The 16,456-nt window shown below is 36.6% G+C and overlaps 1 long non-coding RNA gene across 1 annotated transcript; it reads right to left on the bottom strand.

The window, feature by feature from the left end:
* Positions 1-299: 299 nt before the first annotated feature.
* LOC139676362 (uncharacterized) lies at positions 300-14,819 on the bottom strand. The gene is made up of 3 exons (XR_011698644.1): positions 14,569-14,819; positions 13,628-13,669; positions 300-581 (listed from the first exon to the last, which is right to left on the bottom strand). It is a non-coding gene; the product is annotated as an uncharacterized lncRNA (long non-coding RNA).
* Between the last annotated feature and the right edge of the window lie 1,637 nt (positions 14,820-16,456).

Genomic DNA, 16,456 nt, shown 5'->3' with positions numbered 1-16,456 from the left:
AAGTTATGCAGTGATGAGCCTGTAATGAAAAAAAAGTCTAAAATGTAATGTTTTCAAGTATGCTGAAACTGTTGCCTCCAGCAGGCCTTCCCATAGATTCTCATAAAAATACACTAAGGTTGCTTCTGAAACTTAAGTGACGACAGAGAAAATGTTCATGGATTTGTATTTATCTAGAGAATTTCATTTATTATCACAAACTCATAAATGTCTTTAGAATACTTTATTCCTGTGTTTGGTTTAGAAAACAATTTCAAACTGACAGCAATTATCTTAGAGCGTAACCAAAAGATGGCAGCAGTCCAGTATTTTTGTTACCAAGTAGACAACAGTCAGTTTATTTACTGTTTTATGAGTTCTGCTGTGTTATTGGAAGGGAAAAATGATACAGATCCTATTTCCTATTGGAAAGGAAGAGGTCAAAACAATCTGAGAGGTAAAGAATACTTTGCAGTTTTTGTATAATGTAAGAAAACAGCACAGAAAATAAACCACATTGAGACGAGGCACTTGTCAGACCAAGAAGAAATTTCTTTCTTTAAACATTTTCATGCTGGACAGTTCCAAGATGGGACTTCACCCTATAGTGAAAAAAAGACACACTCAGAACCCCCAAGAAAGAATTAGCTTCCCAAAGCATGAGGAACTGGAGGGAGAACCAGAAAGACTGGCTGAGGCTGTTTCCTTACTCTTTAACAATGAACCCATCAATTTTATAGTGTGTGATCTTAATATCTGTGTGCTTCAGCTGTCCTGGTGATGTTCACGAGGGAAATGACTAGATTAATGAAATGGTTTTCTTAGGCCTTCTCGTAGTCCTGTGAGGTCAGGGAAAAGGTTCCCAGTGACTCCACTTGTGTCTGAATCAGCTGCTGTCTGGTGGGATGCCAAAAGGGCCTGACATTGTGCAATGTACTAATGTGCACCTTATGCTGGGTTTGGATCATCAGTGCAGTCAGGGAGGTGATAACGAAACAGAAGCTACAAAGAGAGTTTGGGGGGAAAAGTGGGGAATTAACTCTTTATTAGGCCTTACAGTGCAGACAAATTCTCAAACAACAAAACCTAAAATAACCAACCACTCAAACAAAGAAGCCTTTACCCCTACCCCCAAGCATTTTCAAGTTCAAACACCTCACAAATCATAGCACATAACATCTTCCAAAATAGAAAATCCCTTAGGAAAACGTTTCTCATAATCACAAATTTCCTCACAGGAGATTGCTCAACAACTCTTAAGCAACATTTCCATTATATACAAAGCAAACACAAAAGCTCATAGTCTTCCAGAGTGCGCTCATTTGCTGCTGTAGCTGAGGGAGGTTACTCCTTTGCAGGGTGAATATGAATTAGGAACACAGTCCTAGTGACTGATCTTCACACTTGTGAAGTGGCTTTATCAACTTATTAATATTTTTCAGATGTTTCAGTGGACCAATGCCCTGATATTCAACCAGTGTGATACAACACTGCAGAAACACTTCAGGTAGTCAAAGGCTGTCCTGATCAGGGGCCATAATTTTAAATTATGACAATCACACCCACTATCATTTTTCTTTGACTTAGTGCTTATTTTTGGTAGCTCAAGGTTCCAGGCTGAAGTCAGGCATTGCATGATATGTGATTCATATACTTTTGTCTTCTAAAACAGAAGCAGTTTGTCCAAACGAAGCAGGGTGAGTAGGACTTGCTTTTTCCTGCATAAGGTTTTAAGATAAAACCTACAAGAGCAAAGGGTCAAAAAGACTTCAATAGCTGAAATGCAGTGAAAAACTTGTCTGATTTTTAAAACCTTCACGTTTCTTTTGTGCCTTTTGACTTATCCTGATATTAGAAAATTCCAATTATACAACTCTGAGTTGCTATTGAATTTTGTTTCAGAAAGGAAAAAATTAAATAATTCTGTTTAACTTCTTGCAGAAATTCAGGTTGTTTCCTTTACAGTCCTTCTTCTTGCTGTTTTTTTATGCAGCTGTTATCTAGGGCTGTGAAGGCACACCTTGTTTTGCTCACAAGCTCAACTACTGTGGTGCAGTAAGTGTTGAGCCCAATTTACAAGCCAGGAGGGTTTGACATGAGTGAGAGCAGTCTCAGAAGGCAGCATACAATGTGACTCCAGAAGAGGCACATGAATTCCTCAACCTCTTTGTTAAATAAACAAAATATTGATGTTTGCGGTGAGTTAAACATCTGCATTTCACTTCAAGCATTAAGTGAACTTTGAAAATGTAATTTCCCCTGGTTTTATTGAATTCAACAGTTTGACAAAACTTGGCCGTCAAAAGTACTCTTAAAGGGAGTGACCAGTAAAGAATGATGTCCTTTAGTATGTTGAAAGAAAGAGATCTACTAATATCTTTCTTTTTTGGTGGTCATGCATGTGTCCTCTGTGTGGATTGTGGTTCCATTACTGGCCTTAATAACTGTGTTTACTTTTTTGTATGGGGTAATTAATTTATATGTTAAAATTCAAGGCTTTTCTTATCAGAAAAAGTTGTATAGGAAGAGAATCAATTTCATAGTTATTTTTTCAGGAGGAGTTTCAACATGAGCATCCAGGTTTTTTTCCAAAAAAGCAAAAGCATGAAATTATTTAGAAATTCAAATAACTTCTGAGGAAATCTGGACTATCAGCATGGTATACATTAAGTCCCAACAGAATTAAAGAGGTATATGAATTTTTCTTTAATACCTTGGACTAACTTTTTATTGGGGAACAATTTACTTCTCAAAATATACTATTTCAGGCAATACAAGAAGAAAAAAACTTATGTCCCAGGACATATGCTGAACAGGGTTTGTTCTCATGATGTCCCAATCTACTGCTCTGGTCTACCTGTGGGATGAAGACCTAGAGGGAAATTTCTTCTTGGAGTGAACAGGGCAGTATTAATGCTCAGGTGACCCATATTTTGGATGATTTTCCAACAGAAAAAAGTGATGTTTCCTGTTTCACATGATTGGGGAGCAAAGTGCTGTAACTGAAAAGCCGAGGAGAGGAAACTGAAAAAAGTTTATAGGCAGGAGCTGACAAGAGTTCCCTGTGCTGAACATGTTACTTGCCATTGATCCAGGCAAACAGTGTTGGCCACAGCTGGCTCCTTTCTTCTAGAGAAGGGTTCAGAGGATGCAGCCAGCACCTCCCACAAAAACCAGCCCTGCCTGGCATGGGAACGGCCCCTGGTTTGCCTGGAGGGCTTCTGCAAACTAAGAGCCACAGGATCACCGCCTTTGGTACACAAGGGCAGGCACATAACAGGGTTTTTTCCCCCTTGACAGTTTTCTGATTCTGGCTTGCTGGCGTTGTTAAGTATGTGTGATTTATTTCTGTTTGAATGAAATGTTTTGTTTAATCTCAAATGATCTGTCTTAATTGGCTGAGTATGTGGAAGCATTTCAGTTTGGGACAGACCCAAAACAATAACCACTAACTTCTGGGGTTCTTTTCCTTGTTGGCCACTGAATTAAAAAATCAATTATTTACATGGTTTCTGTATTAATGTCAGCTGCAGAAGAAATCAGTAGGATTATATCTCTATTTAAACCGAAAATCAATGTGAAATGTTATAAAAATCAAAGTAGGCTCAGTAAAGCAACCAGCATAGAGAGGAGAGGTATTTTGATGTTTTAGATGTATTTCTTTCCTTCTTTCTGACACACTGGAATTCAAACTGAATTCATATGGGAATGTCTTTAAAGTTGATATTATTTCGGGATTCACGGTTTCCTTTGATTGTGTGTAGAAATAGAACTAGAAGGTCAGCTCTGGATATTGAACTGAGTCTTTTTTTAGGTGATACACACACTCTGTTTCAGGATACTGTTTACTTGTCACTAAATAATGTGACCAGCAGGTTTAGTTCAGGACATTATGACATTTAAACTTGTTAAAAGCCAGTGGTTTTTTTTGGACCAGAGCTTTGTATTTTAAGTCAGCATCAGAGTTACAACAGTTACAGCCAGTGTCAACTTCAGCATCTTCAACTGGCACTTTCCAATTAGGTACATCTCTCTAGTGGTGGTAAAATAAAATGTAGAGAAAGGAGACAGAATGAAAGACAATTTTTAACACTTGTCTTGCAATAATGTAGAGTACAGAATAAGAATGGAAATAATGCTGTTAGAAACTGTCCAACACAAATATGGTTTAGAGAGATGAATGAGAGTTTTGGCTGTGTCTTGTTTCAGAAAAGAGTCAGACACATGATGGGAAACCCATGTCACCTCTCCTGTAGAGCCAAGCAGAGTGTCGGCTTTCTTCTACCCCTTAAGGTGCATTTGCTTCAGAAGTGATTGAGTCTCATATGGAAAATAGGAATTAAAAAAAATCCTTTCTTCTTTGTCCAAGCACAAAATAAATAGCTGGAAATTGCTTTATCTGCCCTGGCATTGGAGAGATGGAAATAGCTTGTTTAGGTGCTTGTTATGAATGCACTCACTCTCCTTTCCCCTCTTCCAGCATTCTGCTATCTCAAACTGTCATTTGATATGCTGGCCACTGAATTAAATACATACAACTACTGTTATTTTGCATTGCAATCACAGAAAAAATGTTAAAGCAGTTGTCCAGTACATATAGCTTTGATAAAGTGAAACACACCTGCCAAGACTAGCTCATAGAAAGAATGTGAAGTTAGAAGGTGATGTTTTGGGTAGGCTAGATATGTCATTAGGGTAATCTTTCTTAAATAATCAATATTATAATTTTATAGATTTTACCTCCTTTTTTTCCTTTTTTTTTTTTTTCCCCTTACTGGATGCTGCATATCTTTGAAAAGGCTACACTGAAAAACTTAACAGTCTCTCAATTACACTTTGGGAGACTTCCTGTCAGACCCACTTATGTCTATCTTCAAGTTCAATGTGTCAAATAACATTGAGGTTTTCTTAATAGCAAGGAGGCCTTGGAATGTCACTGCAAGAAAACAAAACTAAATTCTGTGGAAAACAGTAAGTCAGTAGTTGCACTTTCTGGGAGGGCTTTTATATAAAAAAAAGAGAAACTACTCAGCTAAAAGTACTGCAGAGAAAGGAAATTTCTCTAAATAAGTGTGTCTTTGTGATTTTGGTTTGATGATCATACAGAAATGCTTGCAGATACTGCTCGTGGCCGATCTGCCCCCAGGACTGGACTCTGTCCTAATGCCCTGCTCTGCCTGTGCTGATGGGTTTGCTAATCTGGGTACAGAGCTGAAACTCCTGCAAGCCTTGGTTTCACTGCTATAACTCCAGTTGTGTATGCACTTCTTAGTCTGTAAGATATGAGGCCCTGATGCAGCATTATCCACTGTCCATCTGCCTCGCCATTCCCATTCTTTTGCTACAAAGCAATGTAGCAACATTGTAGCAAAACAATATTTTGCTGCAACATTTATACAGGAGGCACCACAAGCGGAAACTACAACTTTGTTTTCTCTTCCAGAACTGCCAGCAAACTAATCTCTGCTTTAAGCTTTATACTGTGAGCTACTTATTACAGACAAAAGGTTATTTTAACAGCTTGAATTGATAATTCTTCTGTTAGTGTCTCCTCTGAAAACAGGTATCCTTAAAAAAAAAAAAACAAGAAAGGCTGGCTCACCAAATGTCACATACCTCATGCTACATGTACTATATATATTACTTTCTCTAGTTCTTGGTAGATGACATATCACTATGTAATGAGAGTCAGGGAATAGGAATGATTTAGAAAACCTGGGTCACTTGTTTGTAAAGTTGTGACGTTTCCTCCCTCCCTTGATCTTATAATGGTAATGCCAACAAGAGTTGGGATATAAGTGCAGCATAAGCATTAGTTCTACATAGAAGCTTTATTGTTATTTTTATAGCAAGGATTGGCCTGACCTCCCTTCTCTCTAGGCAACCAGATTAGGATTATTATACACGGGCCAGATAATATAGCAATATCGACTCATCACCTTTAACCTACTTAGAATTTCCTCAGTCCTATCTCCCAAGCTTTCCACTCCCAAAGTAAATTACAGGATTAGTTTATTTATTTTTTTCCTACAGTCATGGTGCAACAGTTCAGTGAAATCCACCAGTCTCTGCTTTATTTCCTGTTTTCACTGTTAAACAAAAGTGAAATCATGACTAGGAGGCCAAACTTGATACAGTGGGAATAAATATATGGAGTTTTTACAGTATACTTGCAGTTTTTCTTATTTAAGTGCTCCAATATTATTTTTCACCAAAGTCAAGAGAATAATTTGACTATTCTATCACAACTATTCCATCCTGAGAGTGGATTTTATTATTAGTGCACAAACCAGGAAACAGTATAAATTTCTATCTTCCAAGTATGTATAAATACCTGTTGTCTAAACTAAGTGATATCTTAAAGGGCAAGCAATATGAATGATTACCTAGGGCTGTTAATTAAATTTGGATAGTTCAAGATTAAGCTGGACAGGATGCTGGGCCATCTTGACTACACTGTGCTTTTGCCAAGAAAGGTTGGATCACATGATCCTTCAAAGCACTTCCAACCTGATATTTTATGATTGAAAAGTTAACCATTGGTCTGAGTCATCACTGTCCACAATAATTCTGAATTCCATGGGCAGTAACCATATCTACAGTCTTTGAAATACACTTGGCTAATAGATCTAACAGATACTTTAAAGGTGGGATTAGGAATGTAAAAAACACCCCAAAACCTAGTCATACATGGACATGGATCAAATTCTGGAATGGAACAAAGTACACGTCTCTCAAGTCTGGTTTTCCAATACTTTTTTGGTTTGGTGGTTTTTTTGTTTGGTTGTTTGTTTTTTTTTTTGTTTTTTTTTTGTTTTTTTTTTTTGTTTCACAAAACAAGTGTTGAAGAATCTGTGTTTTAATCCCCAAGTAATCTCAGACTGAAAGTAGCTGAGTTTATAAAGGGCAGTCTTATATGTGGTTACTAAAGAAATAATTTTCTTTTTTGGAATCAGCAACCTGGTTTTCAGTAGTTTGGGTTATCAAAGTTCCTTCAATTTCTCTCAAAGAATACTTTTGAAAGTGTAAATTACGCTGGATATTTCTTCCATCTTCTCTCAATTTTGACACACTATTTTTTATATTATAAAATGTTCCATACTTATTAATAGTATATACATGGTTAACAGCATTTAAGAGAAATAGCTCTAAAGGCAAAAGCTCTGTGGTTTCTTTTTTATCATGGGACATTGTGAACTGAAGACTTCTAAGCACTCTGTCCAGGTCTGCCTCTGAAAGAGCACCCTGGTTCCAGCAATCAGGATGAAATGTGTGTTATGCAAGGTAGAATTTATGAGAGTGGTTTAAAGTGTTTAATTTTGTCTTATATATGTTATAATTTCCAGAAATTTATGAAGAAGTAGTGAGGGAATAATTTGCCTTGATTAGACTATAAAATTACCTGGTTCTGTACCTGAAAGCAGATGTCAGTGATGGCTGCTGGTCCAGGGATGAAGGCAGACTCATGGTGGGGGATAAGACAGTCAACAATACACAGAGAATAGAGGAAAGACAAGAAAAGACTACTGGAGTGGAAAAAAAAGAAAGGCATTTGATAAATTGTTAAAGGTTTGTTCTTACATGAAAACTGCAGATAGAGATGAAGTGACAGTATGAGCAAAAGAACAGCTCAACTGGGCTGATAGAACACTAAGCTCTTTTCAGCTGTGTTTCATTTTTCTCCATCTCTTAACTAGGAAACAGGTATTATTTCATTTTACACGTGATCAGAAAGCAGAGAAAGATTTATTTAGGTCATTCAAGAAGTCTATAGCAGAACAGAGGACTAAATCAGGAATTTCTGATTTCCAGACCAGTACACTAACCATGGGACAGCTCATTTCCTCTCTGTAGGAGTCTCTGCTGCCAAATTGCATTAGAATAGAAATTGCAAAAGTCTCTCTTGTTTACATCTCTTTAAAACAAACCTTCATTAGGACTTGAGTCAATACATTACAAATACATTATCAAGATTACTATGAAATGTTTGTAAATTTCTAAATCCTAGTGCTAGGATTGGCTGGTGATGTAAATGAAAATGAGACCAACATTTAGGAAAAAAGCAAGTAAGAGTTATCTGAGGAGAAATGTAAGGTTATTTGTTGATGTAACAAAAAAGATTTGAAAAATCTCTGAGAAATTTTCTGAGTTGGAAAGAACTTGTTTGTGTGATTGAATATGTCAGAATAATTTAAAAGCTCATTTATTATGAAATAGAATCTGCTTGTCTGAGCACTGTGCCTCAACAAATCCCCTGAGGCTGTTTACATAAAAGCAAACAATCTGCCAATGTTAAAAATTTTACTCACTTCCCTCATTTCCCAGTTCTTTCTTAAGAAGAAAAAAAAGGGAAAAGAAAAAAACTTTTGTGCAATGTTCTTAAACGTACAGAGATTGTACTGTTGCAAGAGCCAAGTGTTGCCTAGCTGCTATCGTTCGCAAAGGATGTTGCTCAAGTCATATATGGAAAAAAACTGTGCTTTAAAACCAAATTAAATAAAACTGTTTATGCTGACTATTATGGATCCTTGCTGGACTATAAGTATTGTTTAAAGCCTTGAATACATTGTGTAGTGACGCTCTTAATTTTTAGAGTGACAGTGGATTCCTCATCTTAATTCCAGGAAAAACAGCTCCTGGACATAAATCAGGATATGGTTTTTGTGACTGTACAGACACAATCTGCCTTTGATCTTTTTTTCCTAGGTACTCATACACTGCAGTTATTATCCGATTAATTCCTGCTTTGTTGCTCAATTTTCAATGAAGATTTTCTTAACTGCACTAAATTTAGGTCTATGTATTGCCAGCATTATTTCTTCTATGGCTTTTGCTCTAGTGATAGACATGCAGACTGGTCTGTGTTTACCCTGTGAGTAAACAGCCATTCACTTATTTGGCTGAGTACGATCCTGCTGAAGTCAATGGGTGTTCTGTCTTTGACTTCCAAAATTCTTGACTTTCAGCCTGTGGCTCAAATGAGTATCAGAAAGTTCCCAGGGACAGCAGCAAAATCCATGGATTTCATGAGATGTGTCTTCAAAGCTGGAATTCAGCCACTCTGCTTATGTGACAAGACAGGTGAGTGTGTTTTCTGTATATGGCAGTCACATATACATGTGTCCAAATGCAGGATTGTTCATGAATTGACTATTAATGTAAATAATTTACAAATTTTCTTGTTCAGATGTTTCTATTATTCAGTGGCCAAAATCTAGGAATAGAGAAACAGTTAGAAGTACTTCACCTTGACCTTTCCTCCTATTTCATAGTCATGAAAATATATGTCTTATAAAATAGATATCTGAACTTCTCTTGCTTTCCAAAAGAACATTAAATGTTTGTTTATTGTCTATCAGGAAAATACAGACATAAAACTTCTTTTAGACATGCATACATTCCTTTCTACTCAACACTGGAACTTACCTTACCATTGTAAATCTTTATTAGGAAAGGGAGATATGGTGCTTCTAAGCACTTTTAGGGCTAGAGACCCTGATGGGGAAGAGTGAAGCTGTAGTAAGGCTCCCACAACAGTCTTCTTTACTGCTTCCCACGGCCCACCCCCAAAAATAAAATTCTGTATATGCTTTCTGATATCTCTTACTTTTCAGTTAAACACCACACACCTCCCTTCTATACTGTTAATGCATCCACTTATTCACTCCCTCTTTTCTTTGGCAATGATTTTCTTTTCTTGGCCAGGCTTTTGATTCCATGTAATTTTTTTTTTTTAATATTTCAACAGAACATGGGAACACTATCCCAAAGCTGTTCTCAAAATCCTTTAGGAAAGGCAGGATGATATATGGGCCATGGAATACACTGTTTTGCCTTCTGGCAGGTAAGTGGTGATTATTCTAGGCCAGCCGTTTTCTCTGTTTCCTTATCAACAGTTTTGGTACCTGCACAATTTCTCAGCCCTTCAACACAGCATAAGAATTGTGGACATGCATCATCAGTCTCCAAGACTAATATAGGCTCTAATACCAGAAAATTATTTCTCAGTTTCATTGCTTTATATGCATCTTTATTTGCTTTATATGAATCTTGCCCATAATTTACAGTGCTATTGCATCTGTCAAGATAAGTGTTCTGCTGTGTTTAAAGGTGATAGTTGTAGTGTCTGATTGGAAATGATGTGCCTGGTTAGAAAACTCATCTAAAAAACAGGGGCAGAAATTATATTACCCACTTTAGTAAAGTGTAAGGGGCAATTCCTTATGAAATATTATACCTAAGTGAGTTCACACTACTTGCAATTATGCTGAAATATAGTTCGTTCAAGCTCAAATTCACACTAATATTTATTTGTCCCATGTGTATAATGTTGACAAGAGCATATCTGCTTTTCAAAATTCAATCTGCGTTCTTTTTCCTGTGGGCCTGAATTTGTCTGAGTAATTTACTCAGGAAGGAATTAAAATTCTAACACAGCCTTAATTTTTCTACAACAAGGCATTGTTACAGCTGACATTTATATTTCATTCTTCTTGTTTTCTCATATATCACAAAAATCCTATCCATGCAAGGATCCTAAACACTTGAATCACAATCAGAGTGTTGTGAATCTCTCAGCAGAGAGACTGACTAAATTTGGAAAAGAGTAATTCCAGCAGGTTTTAGCAGCAGTAGTCTACATCTCATCCTATTCCCTCAATTTTTGATTAAATGTTATGGAGTGTATGATCTTTGGTGTTCTGTATTGATCATAAAATTAACCTTCATGGGGGTTCACAGCTCAGCAGGTTGTGTGTTTTGCTGTCTCAACCACTTCATCATAACACATGAAAAACTGGGGTCAGGACCTCTCATCAGTAAACATAAACAGTGTTCACATACTGCTTCTGAACCTTTACCAAAGGAACTGCAGGTCCTTTGGATCAGAAATTTGTCTGGTTCTGTCTTTTCTGCAGGGAAAGAAGTTATGTCCAATGCTGTGCCTTGGCCACAGACTAATAAGAGTGCAAACAGTTCCCATGGATCATCTAACTCAGCTTTTTTTTTCTGTATTTAAATGTCCAGATTGCCTCCTTGTGATCACTTCAGACATACTCACTGAGACAGCCTCAGAACAAATACTGTACTTCCCATTTAACAAATGCCTGTACTTGAGTATTTCTTTGTTACATGTGATTCTTATGCTTGTATAGGTCTTGTTTTTCTATTCCTGCACTCTTCTGCCCTGTTTCTAAGTATTCTTATGCCGCAAATCAGGTAAAAGAGTTTGCTCTTTTACCTGAAGATTAGTGAGTGAAACCTACCTGATGCTGGGGGACCTATTGGCCATATGTAAACCCAGGGAAAGGTCAGCTGAAAAGCACAGCTGGAACACTGTTCTTGAGGAAACCCTTATCCTAAATCTAGCAAAAAATTTATATGCTTCAATCCAGTAGTTTATCAGGGCACTATCATATTGCCACCTCATTGTGATTATGTAGGAAAGCATGAAAAACTGTAAAAAGCCACTCTGCTGCACAATTGTTCTCATTAGTCCATATCTAATAGCTTGGAATAGGATTTTTCTAGAGGATAGCTGGTTAACTACTTGATCTCTGATCAGAAATGTTAAGCAATTTTTTCCCTTCAAAAATAAAGTGAAATAAGAATTCTACATGCCTGTAATTTCTCTTTTAAATTAATGTGATATGACCTGTAAGCCTTAATTTTTTTATTACTATTTCACTGCCTAATCTAAATTATCTGGTGTTAGAAAGTTGTTGATGTTCTGTATTGTTAAACCAAATTACTTCTGTAGGCCTCATTTTGTTGCCTGTATCCACATCTGAAATTCAGCAGCATGACTGACCTCTCTGCTAGTGTTTCAGTGAAGCAAGTTTTAACTACAGCTCCTCTCTTTTGCCTTCTGCACCAGCAAGACCCCTGGGTGCAGCTTGTCCCCAGAAACATTCCAGGGAAATGTGACACGATTTTTCTCTGTTTTAGTGAGGGCTTGATTATGCAATGGTAAAAAATTAATTGCTCAGTTAGCAAAGCCTAAATCAATGGTGATGTTGTTGCATGGTTATGTTCTATGTTACAAGCTGTAACTCATTTTCCCTCTGACTCAGGAAGCCACTAATTCTAACAAAAAAGTTCTTTAATAGATTTTAGTATTTTTAATAGATATCCTATTTTTTCCCCATTAGCATATTTAAAACCACAGTGGTTAACCTGAAAACCTGACTCCCTGTGACAGTTTGTGACATGAGGGTTATGTAAGCACAACAGAAGCTTCTCACTACATGGTCACGTCAGAAATGCTGTGTGCAGTTTTGGGTGCTCTTTATAGAGAGTGAAGACTAATTTGCTGCTTCCTCAAGATAATGAAGCAATAACAAGACCATTACATTTTGGGTCATTAGTTTTTGCTTAAGTTTAACTTTTTCTATTTTTTTGTTGTTGTTCTAGTTTTTGAGGGTTTTTTTGAGTTTTTTTTTTTTTGTAACTGTTGGCTCAGTTAGAAAAACTTTTCTCTCATCTTGGATTCAGCTACGATTTACATATTCCCTGAAAGGATAATGTACATCTTATGGAGATATTAACAGCTCATGGATATTGGTGCATTCCTTCCACAGGTGACTCCCAATACAGCTAAACTGCTACACAACTACTTATGGCCTCAGTAACTTCTCTCCAGTTTTTTAATACTGTTGTTAATATACCTCATCAAACATAAGGACAGACAACTTCAGTAAAACATTAAATATTACTTGCTGTAAATAGCTGATGAAAAATATCAGATCACAATGAATTTTATCAAAGAATAGATTCTGGCAAGAAAGGATCCTATGTTCAGTACTCTTACAAAACTCTGAGTCACTTTGGCCTATTCTTTTTTACTACTGTAAATTGTTTATGATATATGCTCATCTGCCTGTGACATTTACTGTGGGTACTGGCCTTGCTGACATATATTGTTTTCACATGCAAATTTTGAAAAAATTGTTTTCAAAGTGAAACATGGAAACTTGAGATTTCAAAACAGTAACTTTTCCCGGCCTTTGGACAGCAGTAATGAAAGAGACAGCGGTTTCATGCAGCCACAAGTTCCCCATTTGTATTTTTTCATTCAGGTATGGACTTCTTAAAAGAATTATTGCTCATTGATCTGTATAAAGTATGATGTTTTCATGGAATGTACAGTCCCAGATTAACTTCTGACTCAGCAGAGCAGTGAAAATTAAAAAAACATGATTTCATTCATTCTGATCAATCAATACATCTGAAAAGTATAGCTGTAAAGGAAAAATATTTCACATAATATACTTAATAAAAAAATAGTTGATTTAAATTGATAATCTCTTAAAAATTGGAAGCTCTGTAATCAGTTTAAAAGTATGAAGTAATTATTGGTGATTTCTATATTCCTAATTAAACTCTATGCTTGCATACACTATATTTTACATTTAGGATGTAGCTGTTAGTTAAGAAGTAGAATCTTAAAAACTTATAGGGGTTATTATTAGCAAGTGTGAAACATTAGGTGAAAATATTTTCTTTTTCAAGAATAGAAATTTCTTTTCTTGTCTTTCATAGCTTACAAGCATCTTTCTGAAAACCCCAGTGGTCTGTGTTACTACCATAAACCAAACATCTTTCTATAAATGTTACCTTTTCATTCTCACATGAAAAAAAATCTACTTACACAAATCTTGCCTGCAATGATTCACTCTCTTTTTTTTCTGGCCTTTAAGATGAAAACAATCACATAATTAGAAAACAAAGCAAAATGAAAAAAGAAAAAATCTCCAACAACAACACAACCAAACAACAAACCACCTCTTTCAGTGTAAAAATAATTATTTAAATAAATAAAAAAAATACTGAATGAATTGTGTGTGGTTGAACCAGGCTGTCAGGTTTGGGCATCCTGTTCAGTGTTGCATCAGTATTCTCACCAGAACGATCAAAGCCACCCACCTTTCACCTGGAGTACATTCTTGTGATATTTTCCGTTGCCCAATCTAGCACTAGTTTTATCTCTTTGGGCTTTACCCTAAACATTTTCTTTTTTGTTTTTGGTATTTATGCTCATGTAGAATATCATTACATCTCCCTTTTAATTTCTGCTTAGCCAGGTTTGATTTATTTACAGTATTTCCTCAAAACTGATATTGGTCATTCCAACCCCTTAATCCTTATCCTTATTTAATTCATTCCAAACTTTTGGTCATCTGTGGAAGCAAGGTAGAGCAATCTAAATTCTTCTAGATGGGAGGAAACATTAATGCATTTTTCCTAAATAATTCCTCTGCCAGTCAGCTTTTATCAGACATAATGGAAGATCTTCACATGACCTCAGAAGACAGTGCATCATTTGCTATGAAAGCTAAGAAAAAATGTAGGAAAGACTGTTCCTCTTGAAAAATAAACCAAAGGGCTAGGAGTGATTCAGAAGGAAACATGCAGATTCACTGTCAGTTTTCACTCCTCAAGTTGGGCTCAAGTGCAGCAGGACCTGAAGCGGCAAGGGCTCAGTGTTTGTCCTTTATCCCTAAGGTCTAAGTAACCCTCAGAAGGAAATAAATCTGATCTCATACTGGCAAATCAAGTTTAAATGCAGGATAGAAGAATCAAAGCTGTTACCTGGGATATGATGAAATGTCCTCTTATAAACATCCTGATCATTCATTACTTAGTCAAATTTCAACAGAAATGGTACTTTTCCAGCAGCTTTACAGTCTCATCCATGTTCAGCGCTTTTCTAAACCGAATCAGGCTACACAGTGACTGTCTTGTTTTCACTGGAGTGCTATATAGTGCTAGTGTTATGGATTAATTTTGTGCCTTTTATTTCTTTCAGTTTAGTTCTGGAAGTAAAATGTTTTACTATTTTATTTCTACTAAGTAAACAGCTCTGCCTAGTCCAGCTTCCCAAGCTAGAAAATAGAAGTCTGATAAATCATTTCTGGGTTTACTATTAACTAGCTATGACCCCAGGCAGTCAGAATGTTAAAATGCTATAAATTGTTTGCTATCAATTAAAGATTAAAGAAAAAAAAGATCTGTCTCATGTTTTCATAACCTGTAGTGTTACTCATAGACTTACAAACTGCTGAAGAGTTACTAATTTTTCCAAACTCTGAAGTCAGCCTCCTAACCCAGGAGTCGTGAGTGGAGGGAGGAGGGGGTCTGGCAGAATAGAGAGAAACAGGCAGGCCCTTTGTGGGCTGGCACCTTTCCTCTTTGATTCCTTTTCCAAGAGGAATCTTCATCCATCTTCAATTCTTGGCTGAAAAATGGCAATTTCCCAGTCCCACTGGTACCAAGGAAGGACTGAGCTTTGTGCCAAGAGAAAACATGGCAGCCTTGGTCTCTTAGGTGCCAACGATGCTGTGCCATTAACATTGAAAAAACACCCAAACCCTAATCCTAACACAAAAGAGAAGCCTAACCCTAATCCTAAACGTAACTCTAACAGTAACCCTAACTTGTGACCTAATAGCTGTATACAAATTCATGTGACTGGCTTCTAAGAACCTTCATGCCACTTTTTGTTTTCAGTATGTAAAGCTAAACTTTCTCATCAAGCATCAGTACCTGGAAAGTGTGGTTGCAAAACTGTGACTCACAGATGTTTTTTCTCTGTCCCTGTACCTTTAGAGACATGCGGGCCCTTCTGAAACCTAAATCCTTGCATCTGAAATTCGCTTGGTCAGTCTGGTCATGTAGAGGAGGATTGTTAGTGAACCTGGACACTTTTGTTCATCCTACAAATTCAACCCTCTGCTCTTCAGAAAACAAAGCGAAAGAAAATCTTTGTGTTGACACGTAGGAGATGTGAATTCCCCTTTGCTCTCTTCCTTCAAAATATGCTCCAAGGCATGGTCCAAACACCTTCTTGCTCTTCTCTCTTCTCTCCAGTGAAAGTCTGCTAATGCTGTTACTGGAAATACCGTTATCTTTCATTAGCCCACTGTTTATCAAATCCTACTGTTTATCAGGAGCAACTGGCTTATCAAGATTTCACAGGTAATTTTTCTGCCTGGCTTAAGGCTGCATCTATACAGATTGTATTAATTTAGTAACAGCTGCATAGTTGTGTGGCTGCCTGTCACACTAATATATTCTAATGAAGGATATAAACTTGTTTACTAGCTTTCTTTAGCACAGATATTACTTGAGGTAAGCCAACACTGTGAAAATTACTTATAAAAAAATAAATTAGATCATTCTTAATTAAATCTCTCCACAGAGAGACCTCTCCACATCATAAATGAGTGCTCTTTCTTTTTATTAAAATGCATTTATTTCTTCATCAAAAGATTATCCTCTGCCAGGAAATTCAAACCCTTCCACTTCGCTGAAAACCTTGAGGCTGAGTTCCCACTTCTGGCTGTGGTTTGTTGTTGAGTCTAAAGTTCTTGCTTTGCTTTAAAGTAGTAGTGATTCTAAGAAAAAAATAATGTTGTGAAAACACGAAGCTTTTTCTAAAATTAGATTTGCTTGCCTAAGCTATTGCCTTATTCTAATC

This window comes from Pithys albifrons, chromosome 10 (assembly GCF_047495875.1).
Source record: "Pithys albifrons albifrons isolate INPA30051 chromosome 10, PitAlb_v1, whole genome shotgun sequence".
NCBI lineage: Eukaryota > Metazoa > Chordata > Aves > Passeriformes > Thamnophilidae > Pithys > Pithys albifrons.
The sequence above is the reverse complement of the archived record's forward strand: the minus strand, read 5'-3'. Positions and strand labels throughout refer to the sequence as shown.